The following is a 20,125-nucleotide window of genomic DNA, read 5'->3' as shown; positions in this document are numbered from 1 at the left end:
AAAAGGAGGGGCAAAAACACTGTTAACAAGAAATCAGAAAGTGTTTGTCATTGTCTCTGATGATGTCCATGCTCCTGGAGTTTCAGGGGATGTATGTCAACCCCTTTTTTCCTGACAGTGATTCTTTGGGCAACATTTGCCTCTACATTTGAAGATATCATTGGGATTTGCTGTTTGCAGTTTAATCCTTCTTAAGCATTTGCTCTTATTATTATTTATTATTTGTGCTGCACCCAAGGTGTGCCACTCTGAGCAGAATTACCCCGAGGAGCTCACAGTCTAGAGTTCAGACTTGACGAGGCAAGAGTGGGTGAGAACAAACCTGAGGGGAACGGGGTGGGGTTGAACAGGATGATTTGGAAAAGATTATGCAGATACTCCAGTCACATACACATCCTAGCAAACAAGCTGGGTTCTCTTGTGGGGGGAAGGTTTAGATTAATATACTAATTCATTCACTTCTTGCTCTGTCTCAAGATCTGCTTCTCTTCTCCCCCAGCTTAGGCAACGATTGACATTTGAATATCAGAAATGCATAACCTCCCTTTCATTGTTGGTGCTTTTACTTTCAAGATCCTTCTTTGAAAGGCTTCAGCAAATAAAACTCAGCAAGGGGAGGAGACATGGTGTTTTGCTCCAAGCAGTCCTGGGAGTCAGAAGTTCTACCTTCTACTTCCTGTGTGAGCTAACCCCTTGAGCTCTCCTTACCCAACTGTATGGGGATCATGCCATTGACAAAGGTCACAGGTGTCATTAAGGTTTTCTGAAGCACCTGAGACCTGCTGCTGGAAAGTGCCAGAGAAGGACAACATACTGGATGCTGGGCTAAAATCTGCCTTGCCTCGCCCTGCCCAGGTAGCTCCTACGCCCAGTGACCCACACACAGCCTTTGCAGACTGTTAACCCACTTCCTCCAGAGTTCTGGACAGGGGTTGTATCCAGCAGCACTCCACAATCCCAAGGGGGTGTGACCACCTGGACAAGGGGTGTGCCCAGGCCTGTTCTCCTGCTGGCATCCCATAGCAGACCCTGGGGGTAGTGCACATTGCTTCTTTCTGAAGCAGCACTAGAGACTCTGCCATGGAGTCTAAGTCCTGCTGACTTGCACAGACTCAGGAGACCTCTTCTCAGGCTCGGTGTTCCCCCTACCATGGCCAGCTGAAGGGGAAACACAAGTCCCTGCCCCCAGGTCTGCAATGCTACGTGGGGGAGGAGCTGCTTCACAAATAATTTGTTTTTAAACTGTATTTGGCTGTGAGTTTATCATTCCTAAATGTACTCAAGGATTCTGTCCCAGATCTGGGACTCGACCAGAGGCTGTTTTTTGTTTGATAAGTAAAGCTTTGCAGGACACCTTTAAAGATCTGCCCTCCGTCGCTCCATTTCCCTTGGGCTGTGTCTACACGTCCAGAGGCATGGAGAGTACAGGCATGCATGCCACCTAGCCCAGACATAAATAGCCGTGTACACAGCGCGGCACTCCTTAGACGGCCAGCATGCCCAGCACATGTTGTCCTTCTCTGGCACTTTCCCTGCACAGCTCTCTACTCACCCAGTCCTTGCCTCCACAGCTACACTGGTATTTTTACCAACGCGGTGTCCCACTGCCTCTCTGCTGCCAGAGCCTTTCCCCACTGCCGGAGCCTCTCACCGTCACATGTACTGAACACCTCTGTGAGGGTTGACACAGCCTGTCCATCACTGCCACATGTAGCTACGTGTACCCTGACACCACCGCAAGTGTAGCCCAGGTCTTAGACACAATAGAAGAGTTGACTTGAGTTATATATATTATATAATTCACCTAAATACCCATATGTTTATATTCACAGACCTATAACAACACATAAGAATATAAGAATGGCCATACTGGGTCAGACCAAAGGTCTGCCGACAGTGGCCAATGCCAGGTGCCCCAGAGGGAGTGAACCTGACAGGTAAGGATCTAGTGATCTCTCTCGTGCCATCCAGCTCCACCCTCTGACAACCAGAGACTAGGGACACCATTCCCTACCCATCCTGGCTCATAGCCATTAATGGACTTAACCTCCATGAATTTATCCAGTTCTCTTTTAAACCCTGGTATATTCCTAGCCTTCACAACCTCCTCAGGCAACGAGTTCCACAGGGTGACTGTGCGCTGTGTGAAGAAGAACTTCCTTTTATCTGTTTTAAACTTGTTGCCCATTAAATACACACAATACATAGCTCCCAAGGCCAGAAAGGAGCAACTGATCATCTAGTCTGACCTCCTGCAAATTATATCCTAATATATAAATTAGATACCTGGAATTATATCATTTGACTGTGAAGTCACATTGTAATGCCTTTATTATACCATCTTCACTGTGCACGCTGGGCAGACCTAAGAGGAAATTTGAAAGTAGGCTTGTTTTGTGTTGTTATATTTTTTTCCCTCCCACTGAATGCCAAAAGCCAATCCAAGTAGTCTGGAGACGATCATGATCTACTTTTGTAGCAACTGACTTCCCAAAGGACTTCAGTGTACATTACAATCTTATATGCAATGGAATCACTTCACTCACTAGTGAAAAGCAGCCGTCTCTGCTATGAAAAGCCGAGTGTTTAACAGCGCACAGCAATACTATGCAAGACTTTAGGCCAAGAACTGAATCATTAAATCAACCATGATCTTACGCTGTAGCAGGAAAGAGCAGAGTCTGTATAGCCTTGAGGAATGTGTACCCAATTGTGATTGGAAAGAGTCTTGACTTCTAATTCAGGCTCTTCTACTGATTTGTCTGACATTAGGTGATGCTCTTCACCTCTGTGCCTCACTTTCCCCATCTGTAAAATAGGGATGATAATGCTTCCTTGGTGAAGGAAAGGCCTCCATATGAAGTCACCCTGGCTGTGTGAGCCTTTGGACAGCGGGAAGTCCTGGAGTCTCAGCTTAATCATGCCATCATAGATTTCTCTCCTTTGTCTCTACCTAGAACACATCCAGTATTTTGCCCAGCCATAGCAGTGGCAGAGAATGCTCACATCTGCTTAACTGGACTTATTCTGGCACCAGCAGCCACTGGGTGTGATTCTACTGGCTTCAGTGGAGTTATTCCTGACTTACACGAGTGTATCGGAGAGCAGGACCAGAGCCTGTAGACCTCATCATCCTTTGCGGGGAGAAAACGTCAGATGAACTAATGGCATAGCCACGCTACAGTCTGGGGTGTGTGTGTGTGTGTGTGTGTAACTTTTTTAAAAGTTTTTTTCAATAGAATAAAACTAGGTGAGACTCAAACTTGGGCACACAGGATTATTCCACTGCTCTCTTGACTATTGAATACGCTAGAGGCATCTTTCATACCAACCCTCAAGCAGCATAAGTATTAGCTGTTATTTAACCCTAAATATGGATCATTGCAGTGAGCCTAATTCTGCTCTTACATATACGTCTCACACTTCCATGGAGCGACTTCAAATTTACACCAGTGTGACTTCACATACAGCCCTCAGTGGTTTTCTAAATTGCAGAACTTAAATGCACTGAGGGGAAGTGTAGGTGTAGGAAGGGGAAGGGGTGTGTGTGAGGAGAGCAAAGAGGAGATTTCGAAGTTATTTATAAAGCCAAGGAACCAGATTCCTCCCTGATGTAATTCTGCTAAAGCTAATGGTGTTGCACCAGGAATAAACTTGGCCCACAAATTGTAATCTTTATGGTAATTCCTGTGACGTGTCCTTAACATCACCCACCCTCCATGCTACTCTCAGGCCAATTCCTTCCCCCACCCGCAGGGTGACAAGTGGCCCAGGCCCGAATTTCAAAAACCTGGTTGCTCCATAGTTACCCACGTTTGCTTTGAGTATTTGGCTCCCATTAGCAGAAACAGCAGTTGGGCTGGTGTTAAGGTTCCTTCCCCACTCTGAACTCTAGGGTATAGATGTGGGGACCTGCATGAAAGACCCCCTAAGCTTATTCTTACCAGCTTAGGTTAAAAACTTCCCCAAAGTACAAACTTTGCCTTGTCCTTGAACCGTATGCTGCCACCCCCAAGCGTCTTACACAAAGACCAGGGAAAGAGCCCACTTGGAGACATCTTCCTCCAAAATATCCCCCCAAGCTCTACACCTCCTTTTCTGGGGAAGGCTTGATAAGAATCCTCACCAATTTGTACAGCTGAACACAGACCCAAACCCTTGGATCTTAAGAACAATGAAAAATCAATTCGGTTCTTAAAAGAAGAATTTTAATTAAAGAAAAGGTAAAAGAATCACCTCTGTAAAATCAGGATGGTAAATACCTTACAGGGTAATCAGATTCAAAACATAGAGAATCCCTCTAGGCAAAACCTTAAGTTACAAAAAGACACAAAAACAGGAATATACATTCCATCCAGCACAGCTTATTTTACCAGCCATTAAACAAAAGGAAATCTAATGCATTTCTAGCTAGATTACTTACTAACTAACAGTTGTAAGGCTGCATTTCTGATCTGTTCCCAGCAAAAGCATCACACAGACAGATGAACCCTTTGTCCCCCCCGCTCCAGATTTGAAAGTATCTTGTCTCCTCACTGGTCATTTTGGGTCAGGTCCCAGCGAGGTTATCTTAGCTTCTTAACCCTTTACAGGTGAAAGGGTTTTGCCTCTGGCCAGGAGGGATTTTATAGCACTGTATACAGAAAGGTGGTTACCCTTCCCTTTATATATATGACAGCTGGGGATAATTTTTTCCAAATAACAGCCCTTACTTTGCTTTCTTCTGACTTTCTGCCTTGGCATAGGTGGTCTAGGCATTTCCAGTTGGCCACCACCATGGTTTTAGTGGCACCAGGAAGACATGCCATGAGGTCTCTGTTGGCTGGGAATTTGCAGTGTGTTGCAGTCAGATCATGCCACTGTGTAGGAATCAGACATAAATGCCCATGCAGGACATTCAGGATATGATATTTCTACTGTGCAAGCTGAAGTAATAGGTCCAGCTATAAGGGACCATTCCTGGAAGGCGCTTGTGACCTTAGTTATCAATGGAAGTCCAGGGTGCACAGCACCTCCCAGGAGTCTCTCAGCACTATGTAAAATCAGCCCTTAAAGGACCAGAACAGGTCCTATACAGAGCCATCTTTATTTTGCATTTCAGACCCACAGGGCTGAGCCCTGTATGGTGCAAGGTGTTGTCATGTGCGAGCAGAACGCAAAGCTCACAGATCCTGGCCTGATGAGAGCACAGCAATGCAGCTGTCAAAGGACAGGAGCCTAAGAGCAGGAGTAAGGCCTAAGGTGGGAGTGCGTAGGAAAGGAGCGATGGCCCACTACTTGCTCCCATTGAAGTCAGTGGAAGTGTTGCCAGTGACTTCAGTGGAACCAGGCTATAGCACTATATAAATATTGCACATAAGTAAATTGCATTCAAAGAACATTATCCAAGTTGCAAAGTCAAACACACAAAAGTTAGGAAATGCCTGAATTGAGGTTGCTTGAGCAACCTTCACTTGGCCCCCTTGTGCCTGTGCATCATGACAAGTCCGTAATTACATGATCACACGCTATTATTTCCACAGGGCTCATTCATTCAGTGCACAAAATGAAGGGCACTCCTGGACTGAGCAGCTATTCAATGGTTTGTTGTTTCCTTGTTGCTCAATGTGTGGCCCCAGGCCTCACTTACTGCACACTATTCCAACCCTCTTCTGAAGACAGCCCTTCTAATTTCCTCAGGGGTTCTTCTATGGTGCTCACCACAGTAGTATCTGAGCGCCTCACAAGTGTTAATGAATTTATTTGCACATCACCCCTGTGAGATGTGTGGGTCCTACTATCCCCCTTTTACACATGGGAAACTGAGCCACAGAGAGATCAAGGTCAAAAGTATCCACTAATTTTGGGTGCCCAATTTAAGACATCTAGGTCCTGATTTTTCAGAGTATCATTATAGAGCACAGTGCCTGCGAGTGCTCAGCACTTCTGCAAATCACAGGCCATGAGCCTCAAGTCAGGCACTCAGAAAATGAGGAACACACAGGCAGTGACCACCTGTGAAAAGTTTGGTTTAAGGGACTTGTCTGGCATCACATAAGAATTCTGTGGCAAAGTCAGTGATAGAATCCAGTTCTCCAGGACTCCTACTCACCTGCCTTAACCATGAGACCGTACTCTGTCTTTTTGAAAGCCTTTGTTTCATTCACTACACAGCTTCCAACTCCTGCAACAAACAAGGCAGGGGTCCTACGGACAATAATCTCCTTCCCTATGCAACACTGCTTCTTGTCCCCTCTTGCTTGTAATTAGGAGTTCCCACAGAGTGGAGCCATGAAGCAGCTTGTTGGGATCTCCAGGTCTGTTCCTCCCTTTTGCTAATTCAGAAAATGCGGGTGTCCAGGGTCCCGGAGTTCTGCTCCCAGCTCTGTCCTTGACTTGCTCTGTAGCTGTCACTTTATGTTTCTGGGTCTCAGTTCCCCCGCTTATAAAGGGGGGTGAGAATATTTAACCACCTCACTAGGGGAAGAGCCTTGTGCAGATTGCTACCTTCATTTTTCTAATGCTTTTTGAGCTCCTCAGATAAATGACAAGGAAAGGGACCTAACTCAAGAGCTCAGGAGGTTTTAACCAGACTCAATCGGTCTGGAGCACTAAGATGAAGGGAGAAAGTGTGCTGGCTTGTGATGTACTCACTGCTTTCCTTTGACTTCAAGGGCAGGGCTTCTGGCCACTGCATGCCAAGAAGGAGTCAGCAAACAGAGCTGAAAATAGGACTTTGAGTGGGAGTTCTGCTGGAGGAGAAGGGAGAAGGCAAGCCCCTGTTCCTTAGGGGCAGGGAGTGAGTTTGTGTATTTTTGTGTGCATTGTACTATAAAGGCAGCCAAGCAGCCAGCCAGCAGGACACAAGCCAGCAAACAGAGCTGGGCACAGGGGAGTTTGAGTGGGAGTTTTTCAGGGGAGTTAGAGGTCTGTGTGTGTGGTCTGGTTTTGTTTTGATGTTTGGTTTTGTTTGTTTGTTTTCTCCTTGACAGGCATTTAAGCGGGGAGGCTGTGACAGCTACAGAGGCAGCAGTGGTAGTGACCCAAGGAAGGGGAAAGACAATGAAGCTGACCGGATGTGGAAGCTGTGGGATGTACGTTATCCTGGAGCAGGTACCTGAAAAGAGCTTCATTTGTATGAAATGCCCCCTGATAGAGCTGATGGAAGATCCAAGGTTTGGAGATGCAGCTGGAAACTATGGTTGAGGTTTGAAGGGGATTTGAGCAGATGGATGGGGGGAAGGCAAGAGGAGGCTGAAGGGAAAAGTCAAGACTTGCAGATGCAAGCTGGACTGGAGAATTCTGAGGGGAGGCTGCTGGGTGAGGAAAGTGGCCAGTGGAAGCATGTGACTATGAGAACCAGGCGGAGGACAAGACCAGCTAGTGAAGGGAAAATAGAGCTCAGGAACAGGTTTGCTGAGTTGGATAATGAAGACGGGACACAAAAGGCAGTAGCAGAAGGTGGGAGGGCAAGAAAGAAGAGAAGAGCAGCTAGTCCAAAAGATGAGGGGAAGAGTCAGTGGAGACAATCAGAGTTCAGAGCACAGGAGGACAGAGGACGACTTGCAGAAGATTGCAAAGGAGAACAGAAGACAAGAGGACTCGTAGCCAGAAAGAACAGGAGGAAGGTTAGAGAATTGCATCAACACCAGGAAGAGGCCAGTCTATGTGATTGGTGACTCCCTATGAAGAAGGGCAGACAGGCTTGTCACCAGAGCTGATCCGGAGAACAGGAAGGTGTGTTGTTTGCTGGGGGATGTGGACCTGAAGCTGAAGAGGATCCTAATGGGATTCTCGCTAGATTCTCACTGGAACACATCAAGGGAGACTCTGCCAGGCTGGGGGAGATGCTTAAAGGAATGGAGGCTCAGGTGATCGTGGGTAGAATTCTACCGGCCCCTAGAGAAGGAGAACAAAGGCGAGACAAGATTATGGTGACCAACAGGTGGCTCAGGCAGTGGTGCTATAAGGAGGGCTTTGGGATTTTTGACCTCTCGGAGGCATTCATGGACAGAGAGGACTGTTCTCATGGGATGGACTCCACCTGTGTAGGGAGGAAAATAGACTTCTGGGACAACTGATTAAAAGAGCTTTACACTAGGAAATTGAGGGAGACAGTTGGGAGATGCTCATGTAGTCTCCACGCCTGATTTTAACATTGACTGGGAAGAAAATCAAGGAAGATAGAATACAGCAATGGAGAAAGGAAGAGCAGTGGGTAGGAGAACGGACATTGAGAGGAAAGATAGTGCCAATACCCGTGATGCTAACAGTCAGGTGGGTGATACTGGCAGGAGAATGACCGTACCCAGTTGGGCGAGGAATCTGGAGGAAGTGAAGCAGAAACAACGAAGATATTTTTACACCAGTGAAAGGAGCCTGGGTAACAAAATGGAGGAACTAGAGCTACTGGTGCAGGAAGTGAAGACAGATATTAGAGGAGTAACAAAAACAGGGTGGAACAGTCGTCATGACTGGAGTGAAGGGTCTGTGCTGTTTAGGAAAGACAGAAATAAAGTTAAAGGTGGTGGAGTAGCATTGTCTATCAATGATGAGGGAGACTGTAAAGAAATTAGAAGTGATGGAATGGATAAAACAGAGTGTGTTTGGGTGAAAATCACTTTGGGGGAGAAAGCTTCCAGAGGTTCCCCTGGGGTGGAAGTGCTTGGGGTGTGCTACAGACCCCTGGATCCAATTAGGATATGGATAGAGACCTCTTTAATGTTTTTAATGAAATAAATACTACTTGGAATTGTGATTATAGGAGACTTTAACTTCCCAGATATAGACTTGAGGAGAAGTGTTACTAAGGGCCCAGATTTTCCTGGATGGGATAGCAGACAGATTTCTTCACCAAACATCACTGAACTAACAAGAGGTGATGCCATTTTAGATTTGGTGTTGGTGAGTAGTTAGGACCTCATCAAAGAACTGGCTGCAGGGGACAACCTTGGGTCCAGTGATCATGAGCTATTTCAATTTAAACTAAATGGAAGGATAAAACAAAACTGGATTTAAAACTAGAGTCCTTGATTTCAAAAGGGCACACTTTAAAAAAATAAGGGAAGTAGTTAGGGCAGTGACTGGACTGAAGAACAAGGATTTAGATGTGGAAGAGGCCTGGAATTACTTTAAGTCAAAGTTGCAGAAAATATCTGAAGCCTGCACCACAAGCAAGGGGGGGAAATTCATAGGGAAGGGTTGCAGACCAAACTGGATGAGCAAACTTCTCAAAGAGGTTATTAAGAGAAAGCAGAAAGCCTACAAGGAATGAAAGATATGATGTATGAACAAGGAAAGCTACTTCTTAAGGTCAGAAAATATAGGGGAAAGTGAGAACTGCCAAAAACGAAGCCGAATTGGACCTTGCAAAGGAAATTAAAACCAATAGTAAAAGGTTCAATGGCCATATAAATAAAAAGAAAACAAGGAAAGACAAAGTGGAATTGCTCAGCACTGAGGATGGGGTGGAGATTAAAGATAATCTAGGCATGGTCCAACACCTAAACAGATACTTTGCCTCAGTTTTTAACAAGGGTAAAGAGGAGATTATGGGTAGTGGCAGGGTGGCTAATGGGAACAAGGATATCGAAGTAGAAATTACCACATCTGAGGTACAAATCAAACTCAAACAATTTAAAGGAACTAAACCAGGGGGCCCAGATAATCTCCATCCAAGAATATTAAAGGAACTGGCACATGAAATTGCAAGCTGAATAGCAAGTATTTTCAAAGAATCTGTAAATTTGGGAGTCATATCCTATGACTGGAAAATTGCTAATATTGTACCTATTTTTAATAAAGGGGGAAAGGGATCCAGGAAACTATAGGCCTGTTAGTTTGACTCAATTGTATGCAAGGTCTTAGAACAAATTTTGAAAGAGAAAGTAGTTAAGAAAATGGAGGTAAATTGTATTTGGGACTAAAATATAACATGGTTTTACAAAAGGTAGATCATGCCAGACCCACATGAACTTTTTGAGAAGATATCTGATTTTTTAGACATAGGAAATGCTGTAGATCTAATCTACCTGGATGTCAGGAAGGCATTTGATACAGTTCCACATGGGAAATTAGTTAAATTGGAGAAGATGGGGATTAATATAAGAACTGAAAGGTAGATAATAACTGATTAAAGGGGTGACACAACAGGTCATACTGAAAGGTGAACTGGCAGGCTGCAGCGAGGTTACTAATGGTATTCCTCAGAGGTCAGTATGGAGATTGGCTCTTGGACTGGGGAATGGGCTCCTATGGGACGCCACACCACTGGGACATGGGGAGAGTGCATGAAAACGTGCTGCCGGCAGCAATCCTGCTTTGCCCTGCTCCGTGGAAGAGAGGAGCCAATAGGTTGTTTCCACCTCTGATTTTTGGGAGCCTGAGCATCCAGACTTTGGGATAGTTCTCTCTGGAAATTCCAGAGCCGCCTCGCATTGGGCATTGGTATTTGAGTTCATGTGTCTGAACCCAAGTCTCACGTGACAGGAAACGTGTCCAACCCAATAATCTCTCTGGGACACCTCCCACAGACAGGTCCCTCTGGGGGTGGGATTAGCACTGTTGGTGTCCAGAGAGAAGAGAGATGGCTGAAAAACATGAGGGGGGAGGGGGTACAAACATTTCTCAGCATTGTCGCAGATTTTAAAAAATTGAAATTTGAAATGTTATTGAAATGTTGAAATTGGAAACATTTTGACCAACTCTAGAGCTGGTACGAAAAACAAACAAAACATAGGGAGGGGGGATTTGTAAATTCCTAATAAATAACAGTTAATCTCCTGGGCCTGTGCTGGAATTTAGCCTCCTGGGGTTTCCTACAGGGGATTCTCTGGGCAGGGGCACAGAGCTGGGCAAGGAGCTCAGACACCGCACTCCTGACTGCCAGCACAGCAGAGCGAGGGAAAAGGCAGCATGACCAGGCTTCCCCATGGGTGCCATATTGTCCCTTTGGTGCTTTTGGCAGCCTGGACAATTTAAAGCTTAAAGCTACTTTTGCCAAGGATCCCCTCTCCTGAGCTGTGCACACACTCCCCAGCCCCAGCCTACGGCCTGGGCCCTTCCAGAAAATCAGAAACAGTAAGTCAGCGAATCGGTATACGCACTAGCCCACCAGGACAGCTCCCATGCATTTATCTTGAGTCTTGAGATATTCTGTGGGTTTTTTAAAGCCCCAGAGCCTGGAGTCATGCAGTTTGTGTGAATCTCAGCTTTCATTAGAAAAAAAAAGACCAATTGCAGGGATGCTAAACATGTCTTTGCATTTCTCTTTACCACAGAGAATGATGGGAAAAAACCTGCCCTCAGATGATGTTTTATGTGCAGCGCTGGTGAAGTAGTATTTCCAGTAGAGATAAGGAGGTGTTAGTACCATTATACCAGGCACTGGTGAGACCTCATCTGGAATACCATGTGCAGTTCTGGGCTTCCATGTTTAAGAAAGATGAATTCAAACTGGAACATGTGCAGAGAAGGGCTATTAGGATGGGGGAGGGCTCTGCGTTACTATAGAGAATTCTTTCCCAGGTGTTTAGCCAGTGGGTCTTGTCCACATGCTCAGGGTCTAACTGATCGCTATATTTGGGGTCAGGAAGGAATTTTCCCCTGGGTCAGATTGGCTGAGACCCTGGGCATTTTTCACTTTGCTCTGCAGTATGGGGTAAGGGTCACTTGCAGGTTTAAACTCGTGTAAATGGTGGATTCTCTGTAACATTACAATTTATTTGAGCATAAGCTTTCCTGAGCTACAGCATCCGATGAAGTGGGCTGTAGCTCACGAAAGCTTATGCTCAAATAAATTGGTTAGTCTCTAAGGTGCCACAAGTACTCCTTTTCTTTTTGCGAATACAGACTAACATGGCTGCTACTCTGAAATCTGTAACATTAAGTCTTTAAATCATGATTTGAGGACTTCAGTAACTCAGCCAGAGATTTGGGGTCTATTACAGGAGTGGGTGGGTGAAGTTCTGTGGCCTGCAATGTGCATTAAAGAGGTGTCTGAGAGAAAAACCTTTTCCATTACAGTGATAAAAAACACTAGCTGCAGCAGGGGAAAGGCTGCCAAGATTCTCCAGCCTGAAGACCTTTGTAAAACCCACCTGCCAAACAGCTGATATTCCCCTTGCTTCAATGTATAAAGCTAGGGGGAAAAAAGACAGAGGAAGCAAATGCCTTCAAACGGGGACCTTTGGTTTCAGAACCATAGGCTCCTACTTGGTAAGCTACAGGAGCTCTCCTGGAAAGTAGAGGAAACAAGAGATGGCTGGAAAATTTTCATCAAAACAAAATGCTGATGAATAATCTGGGGGCGAGGGGTAGGAGAGGGAGGGAAAAATCACTTTTTCCCTCCATTTGCCTACGAGCTCTAGAAAAAACTACTAACGGAGAGCAGCTCCATTGTATGCCTGTAGAGGGCAGTGGCGCACACAGGACAAGCCCATGAATCACTGCGACACCGTTATGATTTATGACCATACACACGAGTTTCTGTATCCAGGCTCTTTGGTGCCACCTGTTTCCTAGAGCGCATGCCCAGCCTCTGAGCGGAGCCTCAGGGGCTCTCAGACATTATTCAGTCCAACTCCTGGGCACAGAGAATACTCTTCAGATAGTCCCACCCACAGCAGTATGAGCTCAATGGGATTTAGACCCAAGTCCTTCAACCCCATCTCACCCCAGGCCTTCCTTTGCAGCAGCTTCCCTACCACCAACACAACAGGTTCCCCAACACCCTCGCAAATGCTGCACTCTCTTTCTCCCTCATGAAAACAGGCCAATCGCCTCCCATCTCCCTAACCCTCTCACAACTGCACTCCAGCCTAGCCCCTATCTCCACAACAGATCCCATCCTGCTGCTGCCCACCTACAGTCAGCCCCAATCCCTTGCTAATTCTGTCCATCAACCTTGTGTTCCCGAGCAGTGTACCTCCCCTGCTGGTTCTTGGATGGCTCAATGGTGGAGGCATGTGTTGAACCAGGAGCACGCGCTAGCGAGCAGTTAGTATGTCCGGCAGCAGTAGGCAAGAGTTCTGCCCCACCACCATCCCTTCCCAGAACCTGGATTAGCATCACCGCGCCTGTCCCTGCTGCAGAAGAGCCTTTTCCCAGATGTAAGGGTCATTCATAAGCAACAGCTATATCCTCTTCCATTAGGGGCAGTGTTGAGAGCTCTAGTTAAGGCTGGGCAGCATGATGGAGGGTGGAGCAGAGGGAATGTGATAAGGACGAACTCAGCAGTGTTCTGTAGAAATGACTAGAGAATCCGATCTTCTCTAGGGGTTGCTTGAAGTCTAGAGCAGGGATATAATTCTGTATGACACTGTGTAGAACAGTTCTGAAATGAATGTAAAATAACCCCTTTCTTTAAATTCTGCAGGCCTTTTCCAGAAAGGAGCTCCTGAAGGACTCTGCTTGCTGCTCCTTGGACAGCATTTCCCCTGCAGGACTAGATTTAGCTCTGCTAAGGTTTAACCTGAGGGGACGCTATGGTCACACCAACTTTCAGAAGAGCTCAGTTCACGGTTAGGCTCCTAGTAAGGGGTCAGAGTCTCAGAAGACCTCAGCATGTTGGGTTCTCAGGACTTTAGAAAATCTGGCAGTGGGAGCTGCTGGGTGCTGAGCAAACTGAACAGGAGGCTCTAAATGTGTTTGAGAATCTAGCCCCCTGCAAATTCAAAGTGAGACAGGAAGCAGCATCCCATCTGGCTATGCCTTTGGGGGTCCCAGTTCCAATGGCAGGTCTTCTGGCTTCCCACCTGCTCCATTTAGCAGCACTTTGGGAAGAAAACATGTTTTCCACTATAGAAATGGGCAGCAGTCAAGAAGAAGTCACTCCAGAGTAAAGTGAAGAGGGTCTCAAGCAGCAGCATTCTTGCTCAGTGGTTAGGGTTTCACCCGTTGCAGTGGTTATGATATTTTTGCCCCTGTATAAAGGAGCAAGTGGTAAAAGTGGCATGGCACACGTTAGAGTCACTGGTGAGATCAGACACTGTGATTGCCAGAAGAGTGGAAAGGGATCTAGCACCTTCCATCCCAAACGATCCCAAAGCACTTTACCAACATGTGTCACGTCCCCCACCAATGAAAGGCAGCCAGCTCTGGAGTGGAACATGGCAGCTGTGTAACAATCCACAACCAGGGTTAATATCCTACTATTACAGAAACTGCCACGCCGTTCAGAATGGCCACATGCAGTGAGAGCACCATCTCCAGCACCACCCTGCAGCAGTACCATGTGTTCCTTTCGTGTGTACACCACATCACAGTGCCTACAGGATGAAAGACCAAGTGAGGAATACATCCAGCTCGTTTTGTTAAAGGTCAGGCCAGAATGGAGGGCCCGCAGGGTTGCCACTGTCCAGGTATTCCCAGGATCATCCCTTTTTTGAGGTAGTTTTCCTGGGAAATCTGGAAGGATATGCAGTGCACTCAGCCAGCTGTCCAGTTTTATTGGCTCAGGATCATCCCCCATGTCCCAGTTGTTTTGCACCTCAGAAGTGATAATCCTAACGGCCCAACGCAAAGAAGCGAAATCCCAAATTCAAACACTGAGACAGACGAGTGTAGCTGAAGTGCAAGAAGTTTTTATTGGCTCTGCTTTGGGGTGATAAAGAGAAGGACCCATGCATTCAGAGAGCTATTTGTACCCTTAGAACTGGGCACTTCTTTCAGCATTGGTGAACTGACCTTTATTCAACTTTGATCTTCTGTTCCCCTTTTCTGGACAAGTCAGCGCTGCAAACAATCCAAAGGCCGAACTGCCACTGGGCACGTGAGGGCAACACTCATCCCTTGTTGAGGCAATGTGGCCTGACAGATAGAGTACCAGGCCACACCGGGACTTTGGGCAAACCACTTTCCTTTTGTGCCTTAGTTTCCTATTTGTAAATACTAAGCCACCTTTGTAACGTGAGGCAAGGTCTATGGAAGTTAAGAGGTAGGAATTGTTATTACATGGGAGTCTTGTGGACTGAGATGGTATCACATGGTTTAGAGTCTTGGGGAATAGCCACCGAGACATGCGGAGGTGGACCCTTCCCATGGAGGTATCTGCTATGGGGCACCAGCATACAAAGGAGGGCTGATGCCTTGGAGTATTCGGTTTGTTGCCATTTTGCACGTCTCATGATGACAAACCACAGGATGAAGAGATGGAGCAATGTCAGACCTTGCCAAGGCACTGAGAGGCAGTGTGGTCCAATGGCTAGCAGTCAAGAGACCTGGGGTTTGTTCCCAGCTCTGTCACTGGCTTGGTGGGTGACCAAAGCAAAATTACTTCCCTTCTGAATGCCTCAGTTCCCCAGCTGTCAGATGGGGTAATAGTCCTGACTCACGTCTGGGCAATGCTATGGAAGTTCTCAGTGTTATTATCAATATTACTGTGTTTATGGCAGCAGCAGCAGAAGAAGCTATTCCCATCTAGCAGTGATGAGCCAGATACCCCCAAGCAATGCCTTGGTGTGGCCCTTTAGAAATACCTGCTAGGCCCTCCAGGCCAGCACTGACCCCGGCCTATGACCCTCACACTCAAACACACAAACTCTCCCTCGCACACTCACCTAAGTGCCCCATCTCTCAGCACTCCACGATCCAGTACAGCACGTTCCGTTTTGGACACAATTTCGAGGTGACTTCACCCATCAGTGCACCTCTGCCCATAGGTCCTAAAGCCGGGGCTCCAGCCTGAGCCGGAACATCTACACTACAATTATATAGCCCCTCAGCCCAAGCTCTGCGAGCTTGCGTCAGTTGCCCCAGGCCAGCCATGGGGGGTGTATTGCAGTACAGACATACCCGAAGGGTCTGTCCACTAGTTGGGAATTGCCAGGGTTCATCATGCCCTGGCCACTCCCCTGCCTCACCCTGCCTGCCCCCACCACATCCTCCACACTGGTGGCAGCAGAAAGGGTGGCACAGGAGTGAGCTATGCTGGCTCTCTACCTGCTGTGGATTATTTCTCAGGAAGGGGTTGTCCCCAGCAGGGGGTATGGCCCATCTCAGACTGGCACAAAGGGGCAAAGCTAAAATCTACATAACCATTTACAGTTGACAATATATTTCCCAAGACCACAGAGATTATAATATAGCACATCTCACAGCCTATGGAACAGACAAGCGGCCCATTTCACCCAGTGTCCTCCTTCCACTATATTGAATGCTTCGGGATTCTTCTGCATGGAAGGTGCTTTATAAATATGTATCCACTTGCTCCGCCAGTTTAAAATGTAATCTTTATCAGTCAGGATTGTTCTTATTGTGACAAAGTTCTGTCCTTGTCTCCGTGGGTCCTGCGCTTCCTGGCAGATTTCGCTAGTCTCAGAGGCTCACTGTGACCCTCCACGTAACCATTCTCTCTCTAGAGACAAGGGTCACAGTCTACTGAGCCATTTTCATCATAACCCAGCAAGGGAGGTGAGGAGAAGCTACCCCCACCTGCACAGTCTCTGTTGTTTCCCAGTCTCAGTGATTAATCGGGGGGGGGCAAAGGGGGGAGCCCAGACCCACCCTCTACTCCAGGCTCCAGCCCAGGGACCCTAATAGTATCAGCTAGGGCAGCTGATCTTTTAGAAACATGACACGTACAATTCCCTGGGCTACTTCCCCACAGCAGCCCCCACTTCCTCAAGCTCCACTTCACCCTTACCTCAGGGCCTCCTTCCTTGTGCCTGATATGGTGTGTACTGCTCAGTCTCTCCAACAGCACAACTTCCTCCCACAGCTCCTGACATCCACCCCCACCTGACTAACTGGGAGGCTTTTAACCAGTTTCAGCCAGTCCCTGATTGGCTTCAGGTGTCGCAATCAACCTAGTGTTCGCCCTGTCTTCTGGAAAGTTCTTAATTGGCCCCAGGTGTCTTAATTGACCTGGAGCAGCTGCCATTTCACTTATTCTGGTACCAGGGATTTGTTTAGCCTGGAGTTAATATATCTATCTCCCACTACTTTTCTATAGCCGTCTGGCCTTGCCCCGTCACATTATACATTACTTATTTTATCCCAAAGTCTATTTATATTTTTGAGGTACTAAAGAATAACAGCAAAAATGGCAAAACAAACACTTGACACATATAATATTCAGAAGCTATAAATATTACTGGGAAAAAACCCTCTGTTGAACAAACAAAAGGAATTGTTATACTTGTAACCCTTCTGCCTGTCAGAGTTGGCAGCAACAAGGGCTGGGTTCAGTATCTAGGGGTTCCATTCAATAACACAATGCAAAACCGGCTCGAGCCCCCACCCAGTGACCTGGGACAAATATATACCACCCCCGCTGGGCGCCTCCAGGAGGCAATACTTCCCCTCTCGCAAGCACATAATCTGAGTATAGCAAACAAATTGGGGTGTGTCCTTTTCCTTTGGTTCTTGAGTCCAGCAACCCAAAATCACCCAAAGTCCCAAAAGTCCAGTGGCTCAAAAGTCCCTGGTCAGGGCAGCCCCAGACTTCGAAAGTTTATCTGCAGAGTTTTACCTCCCAACCTGGGTGGAGATGGGAGAGGGGCGTTAAGGAGCGCCTTACGTGGTCCAAAGCTGATGGCCCCACCTTTCCATTGGGCTCCGCTCTGCCAGCCACCCCATGAGCTGCTCTAGGCATCTGACAAACTGCTCTGCTCCACCAGCCGCTCTGCTCGCCGTCCCGCAAACTGCTCCACCATATATCTTCAGGCTCCCCCACTACTTAACACAACACTCAGTTGCATCTGATGAAGTGAGCTGTAGCTCACAAAAGCTTATGCTCAAATAAATTGGTTAGTCTCTAAAGTGCCACAAGTACTCCTTTTCTTTTTGCGGACACTCAGTGATTTCAGCTCTTAGTAAGTTTAGCTCTTTTGTGATTTCAGCCTGTAGTAGGGGAGCCTCAGTGCTGGTGCACCATTAGCCCAAAGTCAATTCAGCTCAGCAGCCTGTAACTAGACTCCTAATGGAATCAAAATTAGCTCTGATATTCCACAGTGGAAAGAGGAAGAAGTGCAATTAGGATGTAAGGCCCTCACCAGAGGGGCCTATGCCACCAAGTATTAATACCTATCCCCAACCTCTCTCAATTCACAGAGTTTTGGAACCCATGTCCCTTGCCTAGCGAGTGCTACTGAGTTGATGGCGAGTCCCTCCATCATAACAAAAGGCCAAGTACAGTTCCACTGTCCTTGATTCCCATAATCAGGGTAATAACAATTTATTCTTCCTGCCCCAATAACAGAGACACTGGGGATCCCACAGCAGCCAAAGTGACCATTTGGCCAGCTATGGCCTCATTCTAGGCAGGGTGGGTGTGCCTATGCAAATGAGATCGGCCCCTGAAGTTCTTTTCCACAACTTGCCACACCTCACCACCAGATGTCAGGGTGGAGCTCATCCTGATTCTGCTTACATCCTCATAAATTATTGTCTTTCCCTTCTATACATCTACAGTCTGTGACGACTCACTGAAAAGTGCATTGTCTGTCCCAGAGTGCAATTATAGATCTTGATTTTATAGTTTTCCAAAACACCAAAGTGATTTAGAAGTGTTGGGTTCCTAAATCACTTAGGTGGTTTGAAAATCCTACCAGTGGACCTTTGTTAAAGGTGATTCTATTCCTCATTATTATTCTACCAACCTCCTCAGATGTTAAACCATGTTTACTGATTCATGCCAGATGTTTATGGGGTTAATTGATAAAAATCTTTCCACAAAAGGCTTTTACCCTGGCATTATCCCACCAGGTCTCTGTGATGCCAATTATGTCATAGTTGTGTTTAGTTACTAGCATGTTGAGTTCTTCCTGATTATTCCCCATACTTCTTGCATTAGTATACAGACATCTAAGATACTGATTTGATTCCACCCCCCAGTTCTGTCTTGTCTCTCCCTTATCCCTGCTTTAACAGCCCATGCTCCCCCCAGATTCCAAACTTTCTCCCAGGTCTCCGTGTTCTTGACTTACCTGTAGACTTTCGTCACCTGCCCTCTTTGAACCCAGTTTAAAGCCCTCCTCACTAGATTAGCCAGTCTGTATCCAAATATGCTCTTCCCCTTTCTCGATAGGTGGACCCCATCTCTCCTTAGCATCCTTCTTCCTGGAAACACATCCCATAGTTAAGGAAGCCCTCCTGGTGACACCATCTTGGCAGCCAGGCATTCACCTCCAGGATACATCTGTCTCTGGCTGGGCCCCTACCCTTGACCCGAAGGATCGAAGAGAACTCCACCTGCACCCTGTAGTCACATCTGATCTTTTCAGTATTCCTGAAATATACTAAATCTGGGGACTGTGTAAGTCTAAGGACTGTGTCTAAGTCAGAAGCTCACCTCCATTCCTGAGCCTTTGCTCCTTTTAACAACTAAACTCAACCCTACCGCCTTTCCACACACACAAGTTGGTCACTACAGCAGTGCCAGATTCTGGCTGAGGTCAGAAGGGCCCAATGCAAGAAGCTGTTTGGAAATACCACAAGAACCAGCTACAAAAGGAAACAGAAGATCCAGAAATCTTATTTTAAAAGCCTGTTTGTCTGAGGCATCCAGCCCAATTTTGTGACATACACGTTCAAGTCATTCAAGTCATCTTCAGCACCCAACCCTAATTTTCTGCCATTGTTTGAGGTTTGGCCCAACAGTAACTAGAAGACATTTGAGAAATGTCAGGAATGCTTTAATTTCCGGCAATAATACTTTGAAGGTTGAAAAAATGAGACGAGAACCATGCTGCCTTCCAGAAGGCTTTTCTCAGGTGCTCTAACGTTAAAGGAAGCCAGAGATTCCAGGATTTAGCACCTCGCTACTTTCAGCAATGACTATTAGCAATGCACCCAAACTGCACCATTTTGGATCAGGATCCAGATCCAAAACCCTCCAATGTTTGAAAGTTTCTGGACTTTGAGTTTCAGCTCAGCCCATTAAAGACAAGGGCCAGGATTTTCAGCACCTGGCAGTCTCTATAAATCTGATCACTCATTTGGTTATCTAAATGGGGGTTGGATACTTTTAATAATCTGACCTATAGGGGCTGGGCCCAAAGAACGTAGCCAAATCTAGATCTGGACCCAAATCTGCATCTGGACCTATTTCTAAACATCCCCAAAGTTCAACCATGTTTGGACTCATTGTGCAGTCAACAATTCCTTTCTGCGGGATTTAGATAGATTTTGTGTGATGACACCAGGC

This window comes from Lepidochelys kempii, chromosome 19, assembly GCF_965140285.1.
Source record: "Lepidochelys kempii isolate rLepKem1 chromosome 19, rLepKem1.hap1, whole genome shotgun sequence".
In the NCBI taxonomy this organism is placed as follows: domain Eukaryota; kingdom Metazoa; phylum Chordata; order Testudines; family Cheloniidae; genus Lepidochelys; species Lepidochelys kempii.
This window is presented reverse-complemented; position numbering follows the sequence as displayed.